This window comes from Sus scrofa, chromosome 3 (genome assembly GCF_054392235.1).
Source record: "Sus scrofa isolate SSC_HxYL_T2T_F1_AM1 chromosome 3, Sscrofa_HxYL_maternal_Yorkshire_Landrace_v2.0, whole genome shotgun sequence".
Lineage (NCBI taxonomy): Eukaryota > Metazoa > Chordata > Mammalia > Artiodactyla > Suidae > Sus > Sus scrofa.
Genome location: NC_139385.1, coordinates 99,192,269 through 99,209,418, shown reverse-complemented (window position 1 = coordinate 99,209,418; position 17,150 = coordinate 99,192,269). Strand labels below are relative to the sequence as shown.

The window sequence follows — 17,150 nt, the reverse complement described above, 5'->3', positions numbered from 1 at the left end:
GCAACATAGCTTTAATGGGATAGGTGACACTGCTTTGGTGAAATAGTATTGATTTGGAGAATTATAGCAGAAAGATGTTACCAAAAGTCTAGTTCTGTGGTTCTTCTGTTTCTGTATTTGGATTTTGGGAATACTTATTCAGCAAATGCCTGTTTACATAAGTTACTCAAAGACTCTCAATGCCTTTATGTCTGTGACTAGAACTTAGGCAAATCAAACCTACTCTTTGCCAATGAGTAAGCTTGAAATAGCACATTGAAGCTGTATCACTTGTCAGCTCTGTAAAACTTTATTACTTAGAGATAATGTTCAGTTAATTAATATCTTCATTAAGTGGTATCTGATGGAACTATTGCTAGGATCAGGAATATAAGAACTCTTATTAGAAAATGAAGACTATACTTACTTCTAGTAAATTGATATGAGTTAAAACAGTCAAAGACGATATTGGGCTTTCCCACTACTTGGTTTATATATAGTCTTCCAGTCAGCTTGCTTGACTTAAACCAACAAACTCAATTTTACATACAAACTATTGCATAAAAAACTTAAAGCAGTATGTAGGTGCAGGGGTTCATCCAAAAGGTGAAGACTATCTTTAGATTTCTTTTTAAAGGATGGTCATAAAAATTAAAACAGGAGCTCCCGTCGTGGTGCAGTGGTTAACGAATCTGACTAAGAACCATGAGGTTGCAGGTTCGATCCCTGCCCTTGCTCAGTGGGTTAAGGATCTGGCGTTGGTGTGAGCTGTGGTGTAGGTTGCAGACACGGCTCGGATCCCGTGTTGCTGTGGCTCTGGCGTAGGCCGGCAGCTGCAGCTCCAATTTGACCCCTAGCCTGGGAACCTCCATATGCCGCGGGAGCGGTCCAAAGAAATAGCAAAAAGACAAAAAAAAAAAAAAAAAATTAAAACAAAATATTTTTTTAAATGTCAGCAAGAATTTGAAGACTTTTAATAATATACCTGTAGGACTTAGTTTGAGAAATACTGCTTTACAGTACTCAACAGTTCCTGAGGTGAAAAAAAAAAAAAGACCTTGGGCTCCAGATCCACATTTCTATTTATTTAAGCAAATTGATAAATACTTTCTCAATTCTATATCCACTGTAAAAGTGTAGCTTTTCAGTGATATTTAAATCTGATGCCCAGGACCTACATGATGTAAAAAGAATACAGTTATGTCCTAGGTTTTGAGAGACAAATCAAACTGCTCTTAGTCCTTGCTCTGTGCAGGCTATGAGCATTCCTGATCTCCTTAGCTGGGCTGAAAGACTGACTGAAGCCCAGCTCTGATGGCATCTATATCCAGACCTGGCTGTGGGCAGTGTTGTTACTTCTGTTTTGGAATATATAATTTGTATCTTACTTTGAGGGCTGTGGCATTCAATTTTCAGGTGTTACTGGTTATACTTAATTCCTAAATATTAGAAGTGACTCATTTACTAAAGAGTAAATTTAATTCTGTTCTTAGCAGTTTCCCTCCCCCTCCCACATTCTGTGTTTCAGATAGCTGAAAGAAATCTACCATTTCTCCATATGTTACATTACAGTGCCTTCTTTCTTCTACACCTTTAAAACTCATTATTTCTATCTTTGATGAGACAAATAGGACCATCAGTGCTTGAAAACTGAGTCAGAGCAAACGCTTATCTGCTTGACTATACATGATGCTAGGAGTTCTGCTTTATTCCTTTTTTTCTCGAAAATTTATTTTTAGCTAACTTCCATCTGGCAGGATTTCAGTCTGAGGCATAACATGCTTATATCTGATGATTGTAAGCTCTGACTACTGCCTGCTTTAGTTACTTGGCACTTAGTAGGTATTCAGTGTAGATGAATGAAAGAATAAACAGATGAAATGAATGAATGAATTTAGTAGTAGGGGTGATGGTGTGGCCATGTTAGTTTTTCTAGCAAGGCACATTTTAGATTGTTTTTCAATTTGAAGCTGGCTATTTTTGTTTTACTTTATATTGCCTGAGCTTTTTTCTTTTTTTCTTTTTGGAGATGCAAGAGTCTTTTGGAAAATTTGTTAATTCCTCATTTATAGTGGATGGATTGCCTTTCACATTACAGGAAACAGTTGTCATAGATCACACATCAAATTGCACGTAGAATTTCTAATTTGTTTTGCTTTTTAATTTGGAGTTCACCGGTCATTCCTGGATCCTCAGTGTAATCTCCGTTCCCCTGCAGTGCTGATGTGCTTTACTGAGGCTGGAATAACCCAGTTATGATCATATTAACAGTGGTCTGTCATGTAGGCCTTTGCTAATGGCATCCCTGCTTCCAGCATCAAAAAAAGGAATGAAAACACTAAAAGAATACAAGGAAAACAGCTTTTGTGACGTTATACATGTAGTTTATTACCCATACCTCCATGATATGTCTGAAACTGAGGAACTTGAGTGCCTTCCTCACTAGTCAGTTCACTCATTTAGCAGATTTCCTTTTATAAAGTAGTTATGGTCATTCCCTGGTGTCCTAGTGGTTAAGGACTCAGTGTTGTCACTGCAGTGGCTCAGGTTACAGCTGTGGTTTGTGTTCAGTCCCTGGTCTGGGAACCTCTGCATGTTGTGGGCGTGGCAAAAAAAAGGAAAGAAAAAAATACCATCTAGAGATAGCTGATATTGGGATTTTGAGAAGTTCCCATTGTGACTCTGGGTTAAGAACCTGACATCTCTATGAGGATGTGGGTTAGATCACTTACCTCAGTCAGTGGGTTAAGGATCTGGCATTGCCGCAAGGTGTCTCATAGGTTACAGTCTGGTGTTGCCATGGCTGGGGTATAGGCTGCAGCTGCAGCTCCAGTTTGACCCCTAGCCTGGGAGCTTCCATATACCACAGGTGCAGCTGTGGGAAAAAAAAAAGTTAAAAGATTGGTGTATATTCTTCCAGAATTCAATTATATAATGTTTGTAAATATATGACTATGTACATAATTTTTCATAAGACTGAAGCATACTTTACATACTTAGGTATAGTTCTTTTTGTGAATCTTTCCATGTCAGCAAATACATATATCTCCACGATCATTACTAATAGCTGTATGACCTGCCTTTGTATTAATGTATGAAATAAATTTATGTATCAAAGCTCATGATGATGAAAATTAGGTCAGTAACAGATTCTTTGATAATTATTTATGGTGGGATTTGTACCATATGTAAGTCTTGTATTTTTATGAATCTAATCTGTCAGTCACATGGTTTCTGCCTTGGGGATCATGCTTAGGAATTCCTTCCCAATAGAAATACTTTAAAATTATGCAGCTCTCTGTTTTTCTAATACTTCAGTGTTTTCTATTTTAAAACTAAAACTTTAACCAATATAGACTTTATCTGACATATTATGAAACAGGATTCTATTTTTTTAAACTGTTAAATAATTCATCACTCTTCTAATTTGAGATGCCCATTTTGTCATAAACAATGATCCATATAAATAAATGGATCTGTTTTAGGCTTTAAAGCTTTGTTTCATCGATCTATTCTATTGCTGTGCAAGATCCATACTGTTTTAATTATTGAGTGTGTATAATATGCTTCAATTGATTTCTCATTTGAGCAAAACCTCCTCTTAAAGTTTTTTGGCTAGCCAAATAGCTGGTCATCTTCCAGATAAATTTGAGAGTAATTTGCCAAGTTGCAAAAATTTTTGCCACTTGAATTTTTTTGTAGCAATTATGTTAAATGTAAAGATTAATTTGGGGAGATTGACCTATTTATAATATCTTGCCATCAAACAATATGAAGCAAGGGGACTATAGTTAACAGTATTGTTAACTTGCTAAGAGAATAGATCTTTTTCCCCAAGATAATGGATCTTAAATGTGCTCACACACACAAAAAGGCAACAATGTAAGGTGATGGATATGTTAAACTTATTGTAATCACTGCACAGTATATGCATATATCAAATTGTCGTATACCTTAAATTTGCACAATATTGTATGTCAGTTATTTCTCAATAAATCAGGAAAAACAAATTATATCTCTCTTGATCTTATTTTTACTTCTTAATGACCTTTTAAAATTTTATTCCTATTCCTATAACTATAGCACATTTTTAAGATTATTTCAAAGTATTTTATCCTTTGTTGCAATTGTAAATTAGCTTTTTCCTCATATTTTCTGATTTTTGCCAGTACAGGTATATATTAATTGATTATATTTGTTTTATTTTTCAGCCATTCTACTAGATTCTTATTTTACTTTCCTGGGTTTTTCATTGTTTAGTTCTTACTTCCCTTTCTTGAACCATTGCATAGGTTCAAAGCTCATCTAGAAAGTGTTGGAAATTGTGATGATAGCCATGCTTCCTGGCCTTTTTCCAACCTCAAGGGCAAAGTCTAGGTTTATCACTGTCCAATAGAAATTTTTGTGACTATGGAGAATATATGTGGCTGCCGAGCACTTAAAATGTGGCTAATGAGACTAGAAACTGAATTTTTATTCTATTTGCTGTTAATTTAAATTTAAACACCCAACAGATTATCGGCTACCATATCGGACAGCACAGCTCTAGGTTTCCATTGTTAATTATGTTGACTATTTTAGATGGATCTTTAACATGACAGAGATGGCTTCGAGTAAAGATAATGGGGTTAAAGTGAGGTTATCGCAAAGATAACTGCCAAACACATGGCTTTAGCAGGATATGAAAGGGAGTAGAGGATAGAATGATAGGTGGAGTGAGATGAGGGTTGAAGGAAAGCATGTTTTCTGTTGATTTTTGTTATTAAGACTAAGGGTGGTGCCAAATCCAACCCTTTATTTATTACCCATATATGTACCTTCTTCCATTTCCCCTCTTTCTGTTAACATTGCCACCATTTTCATAGCCCCAAACCTTGCTAACACTTTGATTTTTCTTCCTTGTCTCCTAAAACCCCAATGCTCTTTCATTCCCTCCACCCCCAATTTCCACAAGTCTACATCTTACCCATTCTTCAACTTCTTTCACAGGTGTGTACCTTCTGTGAGAAATAATTCTTTCTGGATGTCATCAAGTTTTGTCTTCCTTGAAACTAGGATTTAATGTGTGCTTTCTTTTTATAGTGCTTGGTCTTGCACATTGTTCCAGCTATTTATGAATATATCTGTCAGTACATATCTATATATTGTATAGATGGATTTTACCATAGATATTATAAATACTACAGTATTTATACAGATCTATTTTAACCTCTTTGAGGAAATAATCCTTGGCTGACTTACCTCTCTAGTCCTCTGCTGGTGTGCTGCATATCTATACATGTACTCAGTAAATATTCAATGAGTCACATCCAACTTGTATTAATCATTTGTTTTGTATATCTTCAACTGATAACTTGTCATAGTGCAGGGATCTTAGGTATTTATTTCTGTAGTTTCTGTATACTAGCACAATGCTAAGCATCAAACATTTGATTATTTAAAACACCTTATTCAGGGAGTTCCCGATGTGGGGCAGCGGAAACGAATCCCACTAATATCCATGATGTTGTGGGTTCAATCCCTGGCCTTGCTCAGTGGGTGGGATCTGGCATTGCTGTGAGCAGTGGTGTAGGTCACAGACGCAGCTCAGGTCCTATGTTGTTGTGGATGTGGTGTAGGCTGGCAGCTATAGCTGCAATTTGACCACTAGCCTGGGAATCTCCATATGCTGAGGGTGTGGCCCTAAAAAGCAAAAAGAAAAAACAAAAAAACCCTTATTCATAAAAATAGTATTAAAACCTATCACTTAGGATTGCTGTTTTGCAGTATGTAATGGAAATCTAATTAGAATAGCTTAACTAATTATTTTTCTCAAATAACAAGGCTAGAGGTAGACATTCTGGGGCTGGTAAAATGGTGTCATGGAGTCATCAATATCCCAGGTTTTTTTTCTGACCTTACATAGAGCTTTTGCTCTTGTGATCACATGAGGCTCTTTCACCTCTAGGCATCGTATTCATGTCTCTGTCCCCTTCTATCAGAAAAACAGTTGCTTTTCTGGAGGACTCTACAAATAGGCTTGTGCTTCTTCCCTTTAGTCAGAACTTGGGTCACATGGCCTTTTTCCATCTGCCAGGGGATTTTGGAAGGTGAGTATTTTTAAATGTGTTTGCCATCCAAGCAAAACTGGATTCTATTCATAAGAAAGAAAAAGAGAATACATAGGAAAAGTTCAACAATTCAAGACAGTTATGTGATAGATTACATATTCACAGTCAGACAATAAATGCTATCAAAGATTAGAGGTAGAAGAACTCTCTGGAAGATGGAGTTAACAAAGAAATCATCAGTGTAAGAGGAAGGATATGAAAGGAGCCTTAAAAGATGGGTCAAACATTATACACAGGTACTTACTGGAAAGCCTGTGTTGCAAGTGAGGAATTACGTGCCTAAAAAATACTTTGGAATCACTAGACCAGATAAGCAAGAGAAATGCACTTGTATCATGGGGCAGTCAAAAATAAGTTGGGACAGGTTAATGGAGGATTATGTACACCACCATGAGGAGCTCAGATTTGAGACTTGTTTAAATCAGCAGATCTAATGGAGATTTTTGAAAAGAGGATTAATAAGGAAAAGTAGAATAGAAATGATAACATGTTAGGGTTTAAAAGAATAATTCACAAATTAGTTGATTGGAGTTAATTAACATCTAATGCTCTACCTCCTATACAGTAAAGACAGTGCATAGCATTTTTTACCAAAGCAGTTGGTCTTAAACTGTTCCAGTACCTAATCTGGATATTTTATATTGTTTTGCTTGAAGCCCCAAATGCACAACATTGGAGCTCTAGAAATCTCATTTTCTGTTAAACTTACTCTTTTGTTATTGCCAAGGAATTCTTTATCATCGTCACACGGATTTGAAATACTATGTCAGATATTTTATCATATTAGCACTTAAGTGCAATCTTTCTTAATTAAAGTCATTTCTCTAAGTTTGCCCTGAATAATTTATAAAATGATGATTTGGTGCTCCTTTGACTAAGTGTACTTTTGTTGTCTATTTTCTCAATGAAGAATTTTAAGTTTGTTAAATGCTTAAACTTATTTATTTATTGTCTTTTTAGGGCTGCACCCGTGGCATATGGAAGTTCCCAGGCTAGGGGTCGAATCAGAGCTGTAGCTGCTGGCCTACGCCACAGCAACGCAGGAGCCAAGCCATGTCTGTGACCTACACCACAGCTCACAGCAACACCGGATCCTAAACCCACTGAGTGAGGCCAGGGATTGAACCTGCATCCTCAAGGATGCTAGTCAGATTCATGTCTGCTGAGTCATGAAAATGCTTAAACTTTAAAGCACATATGTTGACCAAATGTTTTATTTTCCTTTTAAAATCAATCTTTATACATTTTGTAGTTTTTTTTATGTAATTAAGGCAACTAGAGCTTTGCCCAGAAAGCTTACACTTATGGATATAAAAAAATGACAGATGTTTATTCTAAAAAATGACAGATACATATTTAACCATGAATCTCACTAAATAGTAAGGATTTGTTATCTTCTGTTTTAATAATGATATCAATTACTTTTGATGTAGCAGTTTGAGTAAAAAGACTGATGAAATTGAAACATGTAAGACATGCAATAATAATTAAAATTACTTCCTATACAATTATAAATGAACTTCTGAAGCCTGAATTACCTCATTTATTTAGTAATTGAAGTATCAGAAATTTTCATCTTCATTACTGCCTCTTCTCATCACCTAATTATCATGGGATCTTTGCTTTTAAAGTCTTATTGATAATTAATTTAACTCCACATGGAAGTATAGATATGTAATGTAATCTTACCCAACTACGTCAAATTGTAGTATTCATTGTTGGGTACTTTTTTAAAAAATGATTTTTATTTTTTCCATTATACTTGGTTTACAGTGTTCTGTCAGTTTTCTACTGTATAGCAAAGTTGGTTGTTTCCATGTCTTGGCTGTTGTGAATAGTGCTGCAATGAACATACGGGTGCATATGTCTTTTTCAAGGAAAGTTTTGTACAGATATATGCACAAGAGTGGGATTGCTGGGTCATATGGTAGTTCTATATTTAATTTTCTAAGGTACTTCCATAGTGTTTTCCATAGTGGTTGTATCAATTTACATTCTCCCCAGCAGTGCAGGAGGGTTCCCTTTTCTCCACACCCTCTCTAGTATTTGTTACTTGTAGACTTACTAATGACAGCCATTCTGACTGGGTGTGAGGTGGTATCTCATGGTAGTTTTGATTTGCATTTCTCTACTAACCAGTGATGTTGAGCATTTTTCCATGTGCTTGTTGGCCATCTGTATATCTTCCTTGGAGAAATGTCTATTCAGGTCTTTTACCCATTTTTCAATTGGGTTGTTGGCTTTTTTGCTGTTGAGTTGTATAAGTTGCTTGTATATTCTAGAGATTAAGCCCTTGTCAGTTGCACCATTTGAAACTATTTTCTCCTATTCTGTAAATTGTCTTTTTGGTTTTTTTTTAAATGGTTTCCTTTGCTATGCAAAAGCTTGTTGGTTTGATGAGGTCCCATTGGTTTATTTTTGCTCTAATTTCTATTGCTTGGGAGACTGACCTGAGAAAACATTTGCAAGGTTGATGTCAGATAATGTTTCATTTAGACTCTTTTCTAGGAGTTTGATGGTGTCTTGTCTTATGTTTATGTTTTTAAGCCATTTTGAGTTTTTGTGCATGGTGTGAGGGTGTGTTCCAGTTTCATTGATTTACATGCAGCTGTCCAGATTTTTCAGTTCCACTTGTTGAAAAGATTGTCTTCACATGCACTCGCATGTTCACTGCAGCTCTATTCACAATAGCCAGGACATGGACACAACCCAAATGTCCATCGACAGATGATTGGATTGGGAAGATGTGGTATATGTACACAATGGAATACTACTCAGCTATAAGGAAGAATGACATGATGCATTTGCAGTAACATGCATGGAACTAGAGACTCATCCTGAGTGAAGTCAGTCAGAAAGAGAAAGACAAATACCATATGATATCACTTATATCTGGAATCTAATATAAGGCACAAATGAACCTTTCCACAGTAAAGAAAATCATGGACTTGCAGAATAGACTTGTGGTTGCCAAGTGGGAGGGGGAGGGAGTTGGGGTGGTTGGGGAGCTTGGGGTTGGTGGATATCAACTGTTGCCTTTGGAATGGATTAGCAATGAGATCCTGCTGAGTAGCACTGGGAACTATGTCTAGTCACTTATGATGGAGCATGATAATGTGCGAAAATAGAATGTGTACGTGTATGTATGACTGGGTCTCCATGCTGTACAGTAGAAAAAAAATTGTATTGGGGAAATAACTATTAAAAAATAATAATAATAAACAACAACAACAACAACAACAAAAAGACAAAAGACAAAAAAAAAAAAAAAAAAAAAAAAAGGAGTTCCCGTCGTGGCGCAGTGGTTAACGAATCCGACTGGGAACCATGAGGTTGCAGGTTTGGTCCCTGCCCTTGCTCAGTGGGTTAACGGTCTGGCGTTGCTGTGAGCTGTGGTGTAGGTTGCAGATGCGGCTTGGATCCCACGTTGCTGTGGCTCTGGCGGAGGCCAGTGGCTACAGCTCCGATTCAACCCCTAGCCTGGGAACCTCCATATGCCGTGGGAGCGGCCCAAGAAATAGCAACAACAACAACAACAACAACAAGACAAAAAACAAACAAACAAACAATAATAATAATAATTAAAAAAACCGCTGTCTTTTTCCCATTTTATATTCTTGCCTCCTTTGTTGAAGATTAATTGACCATAGGTGTCTGGGTTTATTTCTGGGTTCTCTATTCTGTTCCATTGGTCTGTATGTCCGTTTTGGTACCAGTACCACATTGTCTTGATGACTGTAGCTATGTAATGTTGCCTGACGTCTGTGAGAGTTATGCCTCCTGCTTGGTTTTTTGCTCGTCAGGATTGCTTTGGCAATTCTGGGTCTTTTATGGTTCCATATAAATTTTTGGATTGTTTGTTCTAGTTCCATGAAAAATATCATGAGTAATTTGATAGGGATTGCATTGAATCTGTAGATTGGTTGGGTAGTATGGCCATTTTTACAATATTAATTTTTTTTCCAAGCCAGGAGCATGGAATATCTTTCCATTTCTTTGCGTCGTCTTTAATTTCCTTGATTCATGTTTTATAGTTTCAGCATATGAGAACCTCCTTGGTCAGATTTATTCCCAGGTATTTGATTTTTTTGGGGTGCAATTTTAAAAGGCATTATATTTTTGTATTCCTTTTCTAATATTTCATTGTTGGTATGCAGAAATGCAAACAATTTCTGAAGGTTAATCTTATATCCTGCTACTTTGCTGAATTTGTTGATCAGTTCAAGTAGTTTTTGGGCTGAGTTCTTAGGGTTTTCTATGTATAGTATCATGTCATCTGCATACAGTGACAGTTTTACCTCTTCTCTTCCTATTTGGATGCCTTTTATTTCTTTTGTTTGTCTGATTGTTGTGGCTAGGACTTCCAGTACTATGTTGAATAAAAGTGGTAAGAGTGAGCATCGCTGTCTTGTTCCAGAATTTAGCGGGAAGGCTTTCATCTTTTCTCCATTGAGTATTATATTTGCTGTGGGTTTGTCATAAATGGCTTTGATTATGTTAAGGTATGTTCGCTCTGTACCCACTTGGGTAAGAGTTTTTATCATGAATGGATGTTGGACTTTGTCAATTGCTTTTTCTGCATCTATTGAGATGATCATGTGGTTTTTGACTTTTTTTGTTAGTTGGTGGGTACTTTCTGACTGTTGTTCAGCTCCGATCCACTGATGTTGTGTTTTGCCATGAGACATGCGTTGATCAATGGAATGTTAGTACATGTGACACTAATGCTTAAGTATGCTTTCATGGTTGGGCTTTGGTTTTGCCCACAGATAATTTATCACGAGAAGGTCTTACCCTGGGCAATTGCCGCTCCTTTAGCTTGGTCCGTGAATGAACATGGGTGGAGTGAACCTGATCTCAACCCACAGTAGAAAGCAGAGTCACCCAGCTAAGCCCTGTGTAGACTAGCCTTATTTCAGTTAACATGCAGATACATGAGCATGAGAATCAACCAGCTGCTTGTAAATTACTGAGTTTGGGAAGCTTCCTTGTGCAGGATTATGTGGCAATAGCTGGTGAATACATTCTGTTAAAAAAAATCCTTATGTTTTCATTAATAAAAGCCACAGTTATACATGACTAAATTATCAGCTCCCTACTTTATTAGTTGAAGAGTAATAACACAAAACACCAGTTGAATTTCTCTTGGTTAGTGACCATTGCACATTTTGTGCCAAATGCCTGATATGAAGTACTTTCTTTTTTATAAACTTGATTGGTACTTGGAGGTAATCACAAAATAGAATGACCATAGGAACCATGGCTACCATTTATTGAGGGCCTGGCCACAGATATTCTTGGCATTCATGTCACCTCTTCTTTCACAGCACATCTGTCAATTGGTAAACATACTTACTGAGCACCTATGATATGCCAGATATTGCAAAGTGTATTGTCCTGTTTTTGTTGAATGACAAAACTGAGGTTCAGAACAGTTAAGTGACTAGTTCGAGTCTCACAGCTAGGAAAGGGCAGAGCTAGGATTTGACTTGAGGTCTATTTGACTTCAAAGATCATACTGTTATTATCATTGGGTTCTTCATGTTTGGAAGAGTGGAAGTATGAGGAAAGATAGTATTTATTTACAAACTGATTTACCTAATGTGTATTGGTATATGATCCCTAATAATCATTTACTATATGATCTAGATATCACGTGGAATTGCTTCAGCATTTAACAATCTACATATAGTTAACTTAGACCTCAGTTGTTTTATAATGGCCTTTGGAAACCTGAAGCTCTCCCCACATTTCCAATTCCCAGGTCTTAGACTTTTAGGGTCCCCCTCCTGTGTTTCTCTGGAAGCTACCACAATTTGCCAGGTCATTCTGGGTATAGAGTTCCATCCTTTCTGGTTTCTACAGCACATGCCTTCAGCAAGCATTTTACGAATATTGGTAACTTTCCTCTTGGACACCACAAGGTTGTCCATCATCCTTTCTCAGCCTTGTCCTTTAACCGCAATACCCTGCCCCCTTCTCAAATGCTTCTGTTTTGCAGAATAGCTTTCCCTTTCCTTGGAAGCTATGATATTCCCGGTACATGACAATTCGGGGAGTCACATTTCTATCCCCAAGCTGGAGTACCAATTTATACATTCCTTGTCTTTATCTCATTAAAAGTAAAAATCATGAGACTCTCTTGGGCAAACAGCAAAAGTTGGAATTAATCTCATCAGTCTGACAGCCAGCATTTGGCTCAATTTTAATTTGAATTTCCTTGAATTTTCAACATCACCAATTTTATTCGGCTAACCTTAAATGGTGAGAACAGAAAACATCTACAACAAGAGCGAGCTACTCTTCTTAGATTAGAAATAAAATACTTTACATAACTAAGAAAAAGCCTATCTTTAGATTTTTCCTTACTTCCTACCTCTTTCCAAAAATGTGATTTACAAAAATTAGAGAATAAATCTGGGTGTAAGCTTTTTCTGTACTTTTTTTTTTTCCCAGACCACTTTCGTATTAACTATTCAGAGTAAATTTCAGGAGTTTGAGAGCTTGGTTTGTTTATGAGCCCAGAATTTAGATTCTGGTATAAATTTAAATAGTCTGAAGCATTTGGTTCTACAACACTGTGTTAGAAATGGTTTGAAGAACTGCTTTCTGTTCTGGATAAGCCCAGACTGCTGTCTTGTCTTACATAATTTGCCACAGATTTTTTTTGGCCATGCCTGTGGTAAAAGGAAGTTTCTTGGCTAGGGCTCAAACCTGCACCACAGCAGCAACCTGCTGCAGTAACAATGTCGTGTTCTTAACCCTCTGTGCCACCAGGGATTTTGCCACTAAATTTTTAATTCCTGTCAGAATTATTTTAAATGGGAGAAAGTTGAAAACCAGTTGACCAAAAGAACTTTAGTTCTTGCTCATTTCTAATATAATTTTAATTGGTTCATCTTTAATTTAGGAAGCACTTTTCCTAGTAATTTATCAGACATAGTTCCTTTAAGTCACACCTTACCTAGGATACTGCCTTAATGGGTTTTTGAAAACTCATGTTTTCTTATATTCCATGACTAAGTGGTACAATGTTTTTTATTCTTTATTCCTCTTTTTTTTTTTTTTTTTAGGGCCGCACCTGCAGCATATGGAGGTTCCCAGGCTAGGGATCAAATCAGAGCTGTAGCTGCCGGCCTACACCAGAGCCACAGCAATGCCAAATCCAAGCTGTGTCTGTGGCCTACACCACAGCTCACGGCGACGCTGCATCCTTAATGCACTGAGCGAGTCCAGGGATTGAACCTGCAACCTCATGGATACCAGTCAGATTTGTTTCCACTGAGCCATGATGGGAACTCCTATAGTGGTACTATTTTTTATTTGGCAAACATTATTTTCTTTATTAAACAAAGCATTGGCTTGGGCTGTGTTTCTAACAGATAAGCAGTGTAAGGGAGAGTGAGTGAAAGACAGGGCAGCTCCTGAATGTGAGGTGCCTTTGAAAGTGGGTGGCTCAGGAATCCACGTTAGGACATTGGTATTAAGGTTCTATTACCGTTAGTCTGCTCTTAATACTATGATTGCAAAAAAAGCATTTTTTGGTTGTATGACCTTGACCAAATTCTTTAACCTTCTTAAACCTCTCATTCCTTATGTGTTAGGTGGAGACTGTGTCTGCCTTACCTACCTCAAAAGGTTGTTGTGAGGTTTAGATAAAAACACTATATAAGAAAGTGCTTTGTCATGTACAGAACCTATAGACATTAGTGATTATGTTTGTGGGGCAAAAGTAGGCAGGGTGGGGGGAGAAGAAGGTTGCTCTTAAATCGATTCCTGCAGTGTGCCTGAAAACAGTTCTCAAACCTAAACAGTTGAAAGAGGGCCAGGGAAGGGACTACCAGCTGGTGGCACAGCAATGACAGGCCCTCATGAAATCCAATTCCAATCATTTCAGGTAATAGTTGAGTATCTGCAGTGTGCTAGGCACCATCTTGTTTATTAGGGATACACGCTATGATAAGATAAAGTCCTTGCCTTCCCAAATTTTCCAGTCTAGCTGTGGTCAACCCTGCTGTGTGTCTCTAGCTAAGCCAGGAGAAGGGCTGGGCAGAGTGTGATTGGAGCAGAAAAGAAACTGGTTCTTGTGACTGGGTATTGCCTGTTTTTTTCTGTCATTAGGACAATTTAAAATAATCCATATTTTTAACCATTTAAATCACACAGAAAAAAATATTAAAGGTATTTAAAATGATTTGTTGCAAACAAAATCCTGTAATAACACTTTTTTTTTCTTTTAAAAGATGAGGAGTGACAGGACTAGCTGCTTCTTTTCAGTTTTGTCGTGTTTCAGCTTTCCTATATGGTTTTTTTAGGTTTCAAGGACCTTACTGTCACCATGAGGTTTTACTTTCTCGCTTGTGTTCTTATTATGGGACACTAAGTCTTTGGGCATCATTTAAATTGCATCTTTTGCATTCAGAAGTTAAATTGCTAGTGATCTTTATTTTTTGACAATTTTTAATGGAAATAAATGGGTAATACATTATTCATACTAATGAGGACCCAATGACAAAGACTACTCCCAATTAGCGATAATCATTTTTTGGCTCTGGAATACCTAAAGGATTTTTTCTCTTATTTTCTGAGACAAATAGTAAAATGGACCTTAGCTTTCTGATTATACAGCAGTGGGGGAGGGGAGCTTTCCAGAAGATACCAAGTAATACATGGACTGTAACCTAGGATTAAAAACTCACTGCCATTGGGTTGTGATGTTCATTGTACAGCTATAAATGTTATAAATCCATTGAGTAATATAAAAATAAAACCTCACTGCAGGAGTTCCTGTTGTTGTTCAGCAATAACATATATGACTAGTATCCATGAGGATGTGGGTTCGATCCCTGGCCTTGTTTAGTGGATTAAGGATCCAGCATTGCCCTGAGCTGAGGTATAGATCACAGATGTGGCTCTGATCCCATGTTGCTGTGGCTCTGATGTAGGCTAGTGGCTACAGCTCTGATTTGACCCCTAGCCTGGGAACCTTACTGCAGAAAGTCCAGGGGCTGAAGGGGCTGAGGATAATCTGGGCCTAAATAAATTCTCTACTGTGTCTGATTAATGTTTTATTCCAGTAGAGTTACCACTTTGGTGCCTACTTGAACATAAATATTTAGAGAAAATATAGGAAAGTTTTTGAGAAAATGAAGTCTCGTATATACACTCCAGTCTTACTTGTTTGTATTTACTGCAGAAATCACAGACTTGTACCAGTGTGACCCAAGTACTCACCATCACTGTAAATTCACGTGGTGTCCTGGGTGCTTAGCCAACTCTACATTCAGTATTCAAAACCAAAAATATTTAAATACCCAATTGAGTAAAAACTGATTCAACTGGATAAGTCTGGAGCCATCATTTAAAGATGCTGAACATCTGGAATTTTTATATGCATTGGTGAGGCCACAGTTTCCTCTGACAGACAATCCATTCTTATTACTGGCTGTAGGCAGTAATAAAGGGCAGAGTCAGGAAGGACAAAGAATTTACAGAGCAGAATTTTCAATAATGTGTTGATGTCAGGAAAAGAGTTGAGCTGTTTCTGATAAGAAAGAAGTGTTAATTTTAAACAGCTGTGAATGTACGTTCTGAGCTCTTCTCCTGAAAACTAACAGCAGGGTAACTCATAGGCCACGGGTCACAAGATGAGTTTGAGTAACCAACCCTTAAGTGAAACCAAAGAGGGGGGAAGTAAATACTGGAAGAGGTGACAGAGTTCAGCCCTGGAGTGGAACACAGTCTTCTATGATTCCATGTTCTTGACTCAGGTTTAGATTTGGCAGTGGCTACTTCCTCCACTAAACCCTTGTCACTACCTTCCAATGAATCAACACTTAACAGTAACTATGAAGCACATGGTAAAGCTCTGATTTAGGAATAATTTTTGATGGCATTGAAAATTATACAGCATTCCTGCTATCCTGGTTAATTCTTAGTAGCACACTTAAGAAATGCTTAAAGAAGTGTGATACAGTTTTTCTCCAAAAAATAATGGAATTATGATAAGCTGCCTAAGTCTATGAAATTGGGTAAAAGCCTGTTATTTTGGCAAAGATACTTATATTCTGAAGGTCTGTTTGCAAGCCATTTGGTACAAATAGTGAATGTGAACTGAATTTGGAAGTTGAGTGCTTCACAGTTTCAAATTGGACCAGGCATGTGAAGATACATTGAATTTTAAATTCAGCCTTAATACCTGTGTGTGTTTAGAGCATCTTTTTTCAAAAAATGAATAACTGTCCTGCCCTCCTCCCCATCCCTACCCCAACCCCAGGCAGTTTAGCCAAGTATTAGATGTTTAGGGACTGGGAATTTTGTTCAATTCTTCTTTAGGAGGTTGGAGTAAACCACTTTTTCTATCTCTTATTTCTTTTGCTTATGGAGTGTGCACATTATTTCTGGCTCCTCTGCTTCTAAAGATGTCATACATGTCATACTCTTTGTGATAAAGCCTTAAAATATCAGAAATAGTGATATTTTAAGGCTTTATTAACTAAGGCATTATTATGCATATGAAGGGTGGTACCAGTATTGCATAGAATAAGAACAGAATCATGTAAATGGATGTTACATCATTTAATCTTCATTTTTATTCATATTTTATAAAAATTCCACAAATATTTGAGACTATGAAATGTGATACAGAGGTCTACACATGATCATTTTGAGATTCCTCCTCTGAGATCACAGCTTAAAAATTCCGGGATTGAGGGTCCAATTGGCCTTGTCAGAATGGAACCAGTCAGTATGCAAAGCTGCCGCCATCTTGGTTTGATTTTGCAGAACTTCCAAATCTTTTGCTCAAAAAGCTAAACCACAGCTGCTCTTCAAGATAAGCCCTGATGACAGAGTGGCTATAAAAGTAGCATCTTATCACAGAAAAAGAGAAGTATGGACAGGCTCAGGCTGATTTAACAATAGCTCCTAGTTCTTTGAAATGAAATGAAGATAGATGGAACTAATGAATTTCAATGCCTTATTAACTTTCTTTTGGGAAAGTGATCACATTTACTATAAATTAGGAAGGAGGAATTTATATGAAGTATGGAAACAGATCAG

General features: G+C 37.1%; 1 protein-coding gene across 5 annotated transcripts in view; it reads left to right on the top strand.

Annotated features, from left to right (window-relative positions):
* Positions 1-17,150, top strand: part of ACYP2 (acylphosphatase 2) — a 195,623-nt gene that overhangs the window by 109,802 nt on the left and 68,671 nt on the right. Inside the window, exon 6 of one of the 5 annotated variants that reach the window (XR_014839417.1) lies at positions 24-3,989. The exons of the other annotated variants lie outside the window; for them this stretch is intronic. The gene's annotated coding sequence lies outside the window, so the exon portion shown is untranslated. Of the gene's footprint in view, positions 1-23; positions 3,990-17,150 lie in introns of those variants that run through there. 5 annotated transcript variants of the gene reach the window in all.